At 36.3% G+C, this 13,230-nt stretch overlaps 1 protein-coding gene across 2 annotated transcripts in view; it reads left to right on the top strand.

Moving 5' to 3' along the window:
- Positions 1–5,703: 5,703 nt before the first annotated feature.
- The window catches only part of LOC126754075 (discoidin domain-containing receptor 2), a 600,425-nt gene continuing 592,898 nt past the window's right edge, over positions 5,704–13,230 (top strand). For both annotated transcript variants that reach the window (XM_050465959.1, XM_050465958.1), the window contains exon 1: positions 5,704–6,428. The gene's annotated coding sequence lies outside the window, so the exon portion shown is untranslated. The remainder of the gene's footprint in view (positions 6,429–13,230) is intronic.

The following is a 13,230-nucleotide window of genomic DNA, read 5'->3' as shown; positions in this document are numbered from 1 at the left end:
ATTCCAGCATTTGTAAATGTCCTTGCTTGCATCAACGTCTCATATGCCTGGATATGTTGGGTTCGTGCGTTTCCCGCACCTTTTTTGCTACTTTCGCTGCAGCAATGCAACCCAGCTGCATACAGCACATTCGCCCAGGCTAACAGAGTAGCGGCGTACATGAGATGTGGTGGCACGCTGGCTGCCAGGGACTTGCTTTCGGTAGTGAAAATAAGCTCATAAACTTTTCAACCTACCACTTCATGCGTAACCTAACTCCGTAATTACATTAACGCTTATCAACAGGCGGCATTGAAAATGTGAAAAAACTGTCTAACGAGAGCGCAGAGCGGCAAAGATAAATGTCGAGAGTGAACAAATACAATTGCAGCTGGTACAAAATGTGCTAAAAATGTGAGAGCAACTGTATAATAAGGATATAGGTTCGCTCTGTGTGCCGATTCGCAGCATTCCTACGTAAGAAGCAACAATTATCCGTTTAGTGAGCGCAGTTTGTAGGCCACGCTCTCACTTGTGCGCTCTTGGCACTTTTGTATACCTTTTTGTCGCTGCTTAATGGCGCCTAACCTGTAATAAAGGTGAATGAAGTAAGCAGCAGCAGCAGCAACGACAACAGCGGCAATGAAGTTGCCGAAGGATATGCTTACGAAGTTACTACTACTGAGTATAATTTCCGTTATTTATTTTCGTTATTTTTTGTCGTTTTATTTTTCACTGTTGTAGCAACAAAGTTGCGCATTACTCCTTTCGTCCGGTGTGTGGGTGTGCTACTTAACGATTACCGCTCTTTCGTGTACGTGTGTGTTGGTGTGTGTGCGCTTTTTGTAGGCACCTCCCGTGTTACAAAGGTGAGAAAAAAGTAGCAAAATGTAATCAATAATTTTAAATATTTAATGTGCAGGTGAAACGAAATGGAAATTGAAATGTTTCTCTTCACCTGGTATTCAGGGGTTTGCCAGTGAAGTAAGAAGTTTCACATACAAAAATTTTTTCCACGTAGATATGACAGTGAAGCATGTAGTAGATTAAGGGAAATGAGATTTATATGGCGAGCATATTTTTATGTGAAATAAGTGAGATATAAAACTAAAGTGATTTCCTTTTTTAAGACGCTTAAGTAGGTTGCGAGTTCGTTTCGTTGATGGACGCATAAAAAATATGCATTGCACGAAAGGAATAATTCAGTAGTTGAATTTGGTGAAATCTCTAGCTGGGTTGCATGATTTTAGATATTAGGTTATGTACAGTACTCTAGCGTATCCAAAAATTAATGTTTATTACGGCAAGCATTTTTTACGAAAGTCAAGAGGAGACCCACAAACTCACGCATTAGATGAGTCTAACCATGACCTGGCTTCAAGCTGAAAATTTGCAGACGTCCATTAATTCCTCAGAAACTGCTCATCTCGGAACCGCCGTTGTCATACCACCATACGATATAGTTGTCATGCACAATGATCAATCAAAATGAAGCCCTAGCGTATGAAAAACGTTTTTATTTGGCAGGATATTTTTACGAAATTTTACCCGGATTATTGCGCAAGGCATTGCTGTAGCATTCGAAAATGTTGTTTATATCAGAAGGCAAAGAGATCCCTATGTCTTTTTAGATCGATCTTGGGCCAAAAGGCTTTCGCGACAGCGCATGTACAAGAGAATACGGTGACACCGACCCGCTTCCCTTCTAAAGATGACGGTTCTAGAGTGCCTTTCCTTGCCAACTCATCAGCTTTGCAATTTCCTGCGATTCCTCTACGGCATGGCACCCATACCAGTTTTATCACAAAGATACTCGACGCTATTGATAGCGAGGTTAGGAGCTTTTCGACTAAACTTAAACGAATTCAAGGCTAGTATCGCCGCTCTGTTATCTGAGTGATTGATCACTTCTCTGAAGGCGGCTGCACTCCGGAACAGTAGATCTACTGCTACCTTAATGGCTGCAACCGACGCTCGACATTGCAGTAGTCAGAAAGTGTGAAGCTGGAGTTGGTAGAGAGCTCCTGAAAGTAAAGAATTTCTCCTCCAACTGCTTCTTCCCACCCACAACTCCCACGTCCGTATATGGACAGAGAAGGAGCCAACAAGTGATCCGGTATGAAATCAAGGTATGTGAGGATATCCGAGAGTTCAATTTCGTGTTCTTTTAAGAACCCAGATACTCTGTGTCTGATAACAACTTTCGTATACACCTTCCGACAATGTCTACGGGCACTATGAGCAAGATGGCGTTTAGTGCCATGGTTGAAGTGGACCTTAGTGCACCATAAATATTGATAAGCGCTGTCCGTTGAACGCTCTCTAGTATCTATGCAAGTGTGGTCTTTTCTTTATTATTCTTAACTATTTAGAAGGAAGTTTCTGGCAGACATTATCGCTCTAATGCAGACATGGCCACAATTTTCCAGTTAATGTGAATTAGTCTGGTCAACTTAAAACCTTAGTTTAGTCACAATTTAACTATTGTTGACTGAACTAAATTGAACTACTGTGTTTTCGAAGATTACATGGAGTATTCCTACTACTGCTTTCTTATATTTTTACTTCAATGATCATAGACTCGAACCTATGTTTCTTATTTCCAACCCATTCATGTTATATGAACACTGTTAAAGTATTATCTTATTTTAACCACACACTAACGTAACTTTTTCTAGTTTCGTTATAAATTGGAATACTTCGAGAGCTTAGGTTGGTGTACCCTTATGAAGTTCTGCAACAGATGTTTACCTACCTAGTTTGTTATAAGAAGAACAAAAGAGTGTTGTTTAAAGTGTTGCTGAAGGAAACGTGGACCGATTGCTTACGCTAGGCTCCATCCATTAAGAACGTAACTTTTTTTTCTGGTATTATAATTAAAATAATAACCAAATGGAGTTAATTTAGTTGTCTTTATGATTTTTTCAAATAAACTATTCTATTATTAGGTAGCAGTGTAGTCAGAACAAAGCGACTTCATTTCTATCGGGTGTCAGCTCACAAAGGCATTGAAGGTGATGAGATAGTGGACGAAATTGTCAGGCATTGGCTATACGGCGATGTGAACAGGAGCGTAGTAAGGCAAATCAAAACGTTTTGGATTCTGGTCGAAAACTTCAAGGATTAAAAAAAGTCCTACGGGCACTCGATATAAAGGACTTTGGAAAATAATACAAAGTTTATACATGGTAGCAGAATTGATAATGGAAACGGTATGACTGTTAAAAAGGTACCTGGAAAGAATGGAGCTTCTCTTATGCACTTGTCCTGCAAAATGGGTCAGACATTTTGAGAAGTTCGCAAGAAATGTTATGGAGCAAGACATCAGGAAAGGCAAAATGGTCTAGCGTCAGTTTTTGTCGCACTTCTCTACCTTTAACAAATAAATCTTATCACTTATATCGATGGTTGGCTGCTACTCATGGACTCCATAACATAATTCATTCTAGTACCAGACCAGAACTGGTCTATGCGCGTCTCATTAACCGGTTTTTCTTATCGCTTTCTTCTCTACCTCAGAGAAATAAACATTATCACTTTATTATTCTCAACTTGTTAACAACCGCTTAGCTTATAACATTTCGACCAATTACATCTTCCTGACAACCTTCACAATACCTACATTGAGTTCGCCTTTGATAAACAATTTTAAAAATTTTCATTTTCATTTAAAATACCAATATATTATCAAACTTAAGCTTAATTAACATTAATCAGATTTACATGTCAGTGAGCGTCATTGTGAATGCTAACTTTATACTGAAAACAGAGAAGAAACCTGCAAAGCGACATTAGCTGCTAAAATTCTCTTCTTATCATTCTTCTGATTTTATTCATTAACATTTTCAGATTTATTAATTTGTCTGTTTGAATAACCCACAATTCATAACAGCGAAGATTGGAATGCATAATGTTAGAGAAATATGCCAACATTCTAAATAATGTTACCGAAACTCTACCCAGTTTCGATTTACACATTTTAGACCAGTTTTGCTAGTTTGCCAGTCTCATATGACAAATTAATCTCAAAAATTAAAATACCACCACCGGATCAAATTTGACCCGAATTGCGGACTACATTCTCACATATTTTAATACTAAATCTAACTATTTATCGACTTCAAAGTAGGTTCCTGAGGCAGTACAAGCATAACAACGCTTAATCCAATATATTACTCCACTTATTATAAGCGTTGGTTTGGATGCTCTTCAGTGCTTTCGGCGAGTTCTGGTTTTTTCGGTTTCAGCTTATTTTTGGCGAGTTAGTCGTTTGAGTATTTGATAGTTTCGATGTCATATTTATACAATCAGTCATGTCACCCTTTACTAATTTGTTTAGTCAATTTAGGATCCTCAGCTACTCGACGTCATTTTTGCAAAAGAATCAGATCTTTTGGTAATAATGTGGCAATTACACGATTAATACCCAAACTAATAACCAAAATGTGTTGAGACGATCCATAAGAGATATTAAGTTTCCCTAATATCTATCTAATGCCATTACGATGACTTTGAGGCACTGTCTCTTTAACATTTTCGATGTAATTGTGGATGGAGGACTCACATGAAGAAATTTTTGCAAGATGTGTTTATTTTCATAGAAAGTGGAATTTCTCTTTAAAGAAAGAAGCGAAACGCAATTACGCATGATTCAATGAACATATTTTTACAGGATTGCAACGTTTGCCTCAAAAACCGGCTTAGCTTATTCGATTCACTACTCTCCAACGCTTGGCGCATAAAATACAGCTGTTATATTCTTAACAGGTTTGCTGTTAATAACAGCCGCATCACAACTGCTAAGAAACATGTTAATAAAAATATAATTAACATTTCCAAATCTTCACCGCTGTTGCTAACATTTTATGATAAATGAAAACACGAGGAGAAACACTACAGCAACTACTGTTAATACTCTTATACGAATGTTATCTCAATATGTGGGAACTGAATGTTTCGTTAAGTTTATCTTTTGTGCTCTCATTGCATTTGATTGCTCTCTATTTATAATGCTCACAGCAATGTGCAGCTTGTTTACACCGGCCCCAAGTAAATGTAAACACCCACAATACAGCGTTGCTGCTGCTGAGCGAGCCGGCGAGAGTAATTTTGTGAATTATATGGAAGCACAGTAAATACATATGTATGTACGTGTGTGAGAGCCTCTCAGAGCAACAACCGAATGAGTTTAGATTTGCTCAACAACTTACACCTTTGCGTGGTCGGCAATGCTCGAAACATTACAGGATTAAATATTGTTGGTGTACAAAAAATACTTGCAACAACAACAAATCGGTAGCGTTTTCATCATCGTTTACGCTCTTGTTATAAAGCTTTACTGTTATTGCTTTTAGCAACAAGCACGAACCGAAATACACGACAGGTACAATTTTTCACCTGCTCTGTCGCAGTACACTCTCTCACAAGCAAACAACGCACACACACATTGCCACAAAGCTTATGCGATTTACTTTTACTGCTTTTGTGTTTGGCGAATAAAAGTAAATTGCAAAAACAAATATTTGCGCTCGCAATTTCGTCGTCGTTTCGTTGAATTCGCTCAGCTGCCCTTTTTCCCAATCGGCAAACAGTAGTTTAACAAGGAGATTCTTACCAGCAGGAGTACAATGTGCCATTTTTTGGCGCTCGCCACTGCCAAAAGTTCACCGTTACAGCATACATACATATGTACATACACAGCTTGATTGCTCGTTTCGTCGTTATTGCGTTAACATGGGAGCACATCGTTTTTACAGTTAGGCCATACAGAATTCACACAGACATTGTTGTTGCTCCAAGGAAACGGAAATTGCACGCCAAAAAAGCCAGTCGAAGCGAAACTCTTGACAAAGTTGAACGCGTTTTATGTTTGTGGCCGTCGGAGTGCGTTTTGTCGTCGGTTGCGGTACATTTTTGCGTTTTTTAGTTCTTTTCGTGTAGAAAAAGTCGCGTTCGCTCGTTCGCGTAGCCGTGTTATATACCGGTCGTGTGTGTGGCGTGCCGCATTAGCCTAGGTACACACGTGCGTGTGCTTGTTAGCCACGCGTACAAAGTGGCGTCTAGACGTTACCCACGCTAATGGAAATTTTCGGCTGCTCTTGGGATATGTTACAAGAAATTTGCATGAAAATTGTGGTGCTTTGTGTGGTTCTAAGCTATAGTGTGTTCTACCTTTAATTGTTGACAGCACCGTCTGTGTGAAAAATATTTCCGAAGGTGTAAAAGTATAGTGGGCTAAAGTTTGTTGTGAAATTTGTATGTAAATCCAAAATATAACAAATATATATGTATATGTATGTACATATATATATTTACAAATAATACTTTGTCGTTTGCTCAAAGTAATCAATAAATTTGGTAAACTTCTTTGATAAATGTGCAAAACTTTGGACGGCAACTACATTGGAAGCAAGCGGTGCTAGCGAGCAGTGAAAGTGACTCATGTCGGGGTAAGTTTTAAATACCTTCTGGCACGTGAATGACAGTTCAGTGCTTGTGTTGCGAAAATACCACGTTAGTTACTTTTCTAAGTAAGATTCCATTAATCATTTCGCCAGCGATTTGTATATCGTAAATAATAAAATTATAATAATATTATACATTATAATAATACCAATATTATTATTAATGGTAAAGCAAAGTATAAACATATATGTACGTTTATCTTCTATAACTCGAATTTCTCCATAACTCGTTCACTTGAATTGGCAATAGAAGTTATATTTCATACAAATTTCCTTCAATAGATTAGAATAGTTAGAGAGACTTAGAGCTCAACTCGAAGCTTTTTTTGTGGATTATGGTGATTCGAGTTAGGGAAGCTCAACTGTATATCTATATACATACATATACATATATATACATTCCTATCGGGTGATTTTTTAAGAGCTTGATAACTTTTTTTTTAAAAAAAAAACGCATAAAATTTGCAAAATCTCATCGGTTCTTTATTTGAAACGTTAGATTGGTTCATGACATTTACTTTTTGAAGATAATTTCATTTAAATGTTGACCGCGGCTGCGTCTTAGGTGGTCCATTCGGAAAGTCCAATCAAGAAATTTTCAGTGAATGGGCCCTAGAAAAGTTGGCAGAAAATCCGCTTTTTTATCGACAAATTTTGTTCAGCGATGAGGCTCATTTCTGGTTGAATGGCTACGTAAATAAGCAAAATTGCCGCATTTGGGGTGAAGAGCAACCAGAAGCCGTTCAAGAACTGCCCATGCATCCCGAAAAATGCACTGTTTGGTGTGGTTTGTACGCTGGTGGAATCATTGGACCGTATTTTTTCAAAGATGCTGTTGGACGCAACGTTACGGTGAATGGCGATCGCTATCGTTCGATGCTAACAAACTTTTTGTTCCCAAAAATGGAAGAACTGAACTTGGTTGACATGTGGTTTCAACAAGATGGCGCTACATGCCACACAGCTCGCGATTCTATGGCCATTTTGAGGGAAAACTTCGGAGAACAATTCATCTCAAGAAATGGACCCGTAAGTTGGCCACCAAGATCATGCGATTTAACGCCTTTAGACTATTTTTTGTGGGGCTACGTCAAGTCTAAAGTCTACAGAAATAAGCCAGCAACTATTCCAGCTTTGGAAGACAACATTTCCGAAGAAATTCGGGCTATTCCGGCCGAAATGCTCGAAAAAGTTGCCCAAAATTGGACTTTCCGAATGGACCACCTAAGACGCAGCCGCGGTCAACATTTAAATGAAATTATCTTCAAAAAGTAAATGTCATGAACCAATCTAACGTTTCAAATAAAGAACCGATGAGATTTTGCAAATTTTATGCGTTTTTTTTTTTAAAAAGTTATCAAGCTCTTAAAAAATCACCCGATATATATATACATATGTATATACTCGTATATCTATTTATAGACTTTTTTAATTTTGTGGCAAATAAAGAATTAGGTTAACGACGAGTAAAAATCAATAGTTGAAGGGATTCTTTAAAAGACTCTTAGCTTTTAAGAACATAGAGACGCTAAATTCTATAGTTTAGATTTCAATGATGTATCTTAACTATATGATGTTTGTTGAGAACGCCCTCACTTCTTATTTAACGGTATTTTTGGTAGAACTTTGCATAATGTATGTATACATATACTCGTATAATACGAAATTTTAGATCTATTGGAGGATTAAAACTTCATTGATGTAATTTGTTTATTCCTTTCTTGTGACTTAATTGTATTTATGATAAAAATTTCCATGGTTTGGCCATATCTTATACGAATTTTATGAAAATTAAGATGCCCGTTTGAATGCGTGAATTATTTTTTTAATCCGATTTGACCGACCCACCTCATTTCTTGCTCATCTGTATATGATATTTTAGCATTTTTTTAATTTCCTGCTAGATTTTGAATAAATATTAAAAAGAAGAAACTAAAATCATTCTAAATTCAATTAAGCAAAAATAAGTGTTGCTCTACAAGTTTTTTTGGTAAAAAAAATTCACCAACGCACACGGCAAATTTTCGGAAGTGCTTTCTAGATAAAAAAAAACTTGTAATTTCGTTAAACATTTTGTTATCTATTTGCTAAAAATCCATTTTGGGTAAAGTACTTTTTACTTTTAAGAAAATTTTATTAAAAACAGAGAATTACAGGATTTTTCAATGTTCTCAGGGCAAAATACTTACATTTACCCTCTCATTCATCAGATAGTCTATTGCAGCAATAATTTGCTGTATAAGTTACGATTATGTTTGGTAACTATACATTTGCGAATTAAGTAACAGTTAAAACAAGTTTTTTCTTGTAACACACCTTTCATCAAAAGTAACTTTCATTGTAAGGGTTGGAAAGTCCAAGATGTATATGTATTACTTTAAACAAAATAGTGGCATAATTCTTCAAAAGCGATGAAAAAACAGTATATACTAACTATATACTACTACGAGATAAATGGTAAGACTTTGTTCTTAATTTAAAAACTTCTAATTTATTCTTCATCCCACTCAAAGTAATCCCCTTGGTTTCAGTACACTTATGCCAACGTTTTTTTGCAATACTCGAAAATGTTCTTAAAGTCAATTTCCGGAATAGCCTTCAATGCGCGTAGTGATACATGTTTAATGTCTAAATTGACTCAAAACGCAAAAACCAACAGTTGTTGGCCCATAGTTCGGGACAATTTTTACAGATAGCTTCACACAAACAACGCTCAAATAATATTCCTTTTTAGCCTGTCGGAACGATTTTGGAGTGCACCACACGTCGATAATCGATGAAAACTGTCAACATAACCTTGAGGTTTGACCTGTTTTGACACAGTTTTTTTCGGTTTCCGCTGACCTTTGCAACGATATTCTGGCGATTGTTCGTCTGAGGAGTTAAAAAATGTGTGAAAAAATCCAGATCGATTTAAACTGGGTGATTAGTTTACGTATATGCAGACATACAGATGGATAGGTCTAAAGGTAGGCCCTGACGCTTCCTTTTGGGTGTTACAAAATTCTTGCGAAGTGCTTCAGGATGTTGTAAAACTAGTTTGGTTATAAAGAAAAAGATTTTTGAAACCCCTGAGTACTTGCCATATTTTAAAAAATATATTATTTTCGATTTTCACATACTCATATATATACATAGATGCGACTATGTAGCAACACCTCTTGTTCTATGTTTCTTATTTGGAGAGAGATTTATTGGCAAGCGAATTGCTGACTACATGAAATATATAAAATATTGATCCCCCACATTTCACCCCCTAATATAACATAGTTGCATATAAACTCCTCCCACTTCACATGCGATTCAATTACAACTCCAACCAACTGGTACTCAAAGCTAATATATATATATATGTTTGTGAGCACACCTGCATCACCTCCTTATACGCGAGTGCTTACACTCACGCTCTTCTCCTATCCTTCTTAAGCAGCCGTCTGCCACTTTCGTTAGCAGCCTCATTATTTCCGCCAACAGCCAAATGCCAAATGCAGCACTTTATTTTCGCTTTCTGTTTCTGTTTTATTTTCTTGGCGGCATTTGCCACTTACGTTGCAAGTCTAAGTAAGCATTGCCAATATTATTATAGGAAAAGACATTTGTTATTGTATTACAGTTACTTGGTGCCTTTGCCATATGTACCTGCCTTGCAAAGACATTTGAGGCATTTTTATTTTTTATATTTTTACTTTTGCCAATTTTTATTTAAATTTCTTTCTTTTATTGCCTAAAAAAATTCTTTACTATATAGATGACACTTCTGTATGTAAATATACCGTTTTTAATATTTAACCTTGATACTTATTATAAAATCTAACTCCTATTGGATTTTTAACTCTTCTACTCTATATGTGCCCTAAATATTGTGCAAATTTCGTTGCAGGTTCTCTTCGGAATAAATGCTGTAATTTATATATGTACATATATGAGACTTTTTTCGCTCTCTTCATTCACACCGCTTTTATGTTCTCACTGTTTTTTCTGTCAACGTTCGCGTATTTACTTTGTTTCCGCTTCTCTCGACTTTTGACCTTCCCTCCTGTTGCTGTCGCTCATTATACACAATGTTTGTGTTAAGGGTTTGTTTTGACTTTTGTTACCGGCATCCTGAGAGTTCTAAATTTTAATGCGGTTTTTTACTTGTTTTAATAATCTTGTTTTAATAGTCTCTTTTCTTAAGATATTTATATTTTCAATGAATGCAATGGACAATGACAGCTGTACACTCTAATAGAAGATTGTACCTTCTCTATTCAGCTCTGCAGCTTGAATTATTTTCTCCAGCAGTAAATTGAAGAAATCACACGATAGGGAGTCGCCTTGCAAATGGCAAATTGCAAATACAAGAAAACATATTTTTATTAAATAAATTCTTTCATAACAACAAAAAAACGTTAACTTCGGTTGCACCGAAGCTAAATACCCTTCACAGGTGCATTTCTGTTAGTAACTATATGTTCAGTTTGTATGGAAGCTATATGCTATAGTAATCCGTTCTGAACAATTTTTTTGGAGATTATATTGTTACCTTAAGCAGTAATTCATGTCAAATTCATTTCATGAATATATCTTGTCAAATGCAAAAGTTTTCCATACAAGAACTTTTTTCCGATCGTTCAATTTGTATGGCAGCTATATGTTATAGTAATCCGATCTGAACAATTTCTTCGGAGATTACATTGTTGCCTTAAGAAATAACCTGCACAAAATTTCGTGAATATATCTTTTGAAATGTGAAAGTTTTCCATACAAGAACTTGATTCCTATCGTTCAGTTTGTATGGCAGCTATATGTTATAGTGGTCCGATATCGGCAGTTCCTACCAAATGAGCAGCTTCTCGAAGAGAAAATGACGTTTGCAAAATTTCAAAAGGATATCTTAAAAACTGGGACTAGTTCGGATATACACATACAGACAGAGAGACAGACGGACATAGGTAAATCGACTCAGCTCGACATACTGATCATTTATATATATACTTTACAGGGTCTCCGACGCTTCCTTCTGGGTTTTACAAACTTCGTGACAAACTTAATGTACTCTGTTCAGGGTATAAAAATAAGCTTTTAATAAAATAGGAGAAAAATTCATGTGTTATGAAAATGGTCCATAATCTTCCTTGCAATCTTTTGTTATTTTGGTATGTTTACTCCACTAAAAATCATTTATTAATAATTTCAAAATATAATTGAGTTACGAAATTTAATTATTAAGCATTATAAAATTGGAAAGCTTCAGAGAACAACAGTTGAAAACATCTTTTACCGACTTAAAAATGAAAATCGAGTGCCCAAACAAGCAAACGTTAAGAGACGTGGATTGTCAAACTAAGCGAGATCGATCCTCAGCCGAGTGTACCAAAACTTCGTATCAAGATAGAGAAATATTTTAAAATAAATTATAACGTCGAGATCATTTGAATAGTCAACCGAAGGGAGGGCAAAATGGTAGAATTGTACGAAAGAAACCCAAGAAGAATTGAAATCTGCGATTGCAGTTTGTCTACACTTACATTGTTAAAGATTTTTCATTCTGGAAAGACGTGATATTCACAGATGAAAGCAAATACAATAATTTTAGATGCCAGAGTGAATGTGTAGAGAAAACCCAATCAGAGATAGATCCTAGATATTGAGAGTTAAGCACGGTGGGGGCCATATGATAGTCTCGGGTGCTTGTTCAGCTGCTGATATTGGTATATTGCACTTTGTCGGAGGGGTTATGGACAAATACCAATGTTTAAATATATTGAAAAGTAATCTTATATAAAGTGCCGACAAACTTATTATAAAGGACAGTTATTTTGTCTACCAATATAACGATCGTAAATATCGACTCGTGGCTGCTATATCATTGCCTAAGGGTGATCATAACGCCTACCCAATCACGTCAATAAACGTCATTGAAAAATGTGTGGCATAACTTGGAAATTGAAATATGGAAACACAGCCTATCGAGTAAAAATACTTTTAAAAAGCCCCTGAGGCAGAATGAAATATAAGTAAGCAATATAAAGCTAATGTAATCTATCACAAATTGTTTAAGATCCCTTACTCTCCAAAGGGAATATCCGAAAATATATTAGTAGCAATCTTATTAGTACTTTATTTAAAAGTTGCCGTAATGAATCATTTTCACTACCTCGAATAAATTCCAGCCGAGCTTCCCAATTTTTTACCACATTTTCCTTTAGGGCCTTATGTCGGCAATAATGCATAAATATTTTGTTTCAAGACGTCAATCTGCTTACTTTTCACGAAATATAGTGCAGCGTGTTAAATCGCACCATATTCGAGACAAGACAGCAGCCCTACATCCCGAGGTAAAGCGCTGAATAAATGTTTTCTTCACAAAATTGATTGTTTGGTTGGCTCCATGACAATTAGCGGGTTCTTGCTGGAACCTAAGGTTTAACACATCAATATCCTCCAGTTCAGGCATGAAAAAGTCATTCATCTTGGCTATAAGCATTCCCGCTTGACTGTAACTTTATGAGCTGCTTCGTTATTGAAAATATATGGACCAGTAATTCTCTCTGCCCATAGAGTACACCAAACGGCGACTTTTTGAGGATGTAACTGCAACTCAACAATGGTGAGATTATCACAACTTCAAATGCGTCAAATTTTTGTTTTAACGTACCCATTCAATCAAGAGTGAGCTCCTGCGCTGAACAAAAAATTTCCTGTGTGGGTCGCGGGAATCGAACCATTATTTTGGTAAACAATTTGCATGGCATACAAACGTTGTTCCAGACTTACTGTTCTTTACAAAATGGCAAGTCACTGA

This window comes from Bactrocera neohumeralis, chromosome 3, assembly GCF_024586455.1.
Source record: "Bactrocera neohumeralis isolate Rockhampton chromosome 3, APGP_CSIRO_Bneo_wtdbg2-racon-allhic-juicebox.fasta_v2, whole genome shotgun sequence".
NCBI lineage: Eukaryota > Metazoa > Arthropoda > Insecta > Diptera > Tephritidae > Bactrocera > Bactrocera neohumeralis.
The sequence above is the reverse complement of the archived record's forward strand: the minus strand, read 5'-3'. Positions and strand labels throughout refer to the sequence as shown.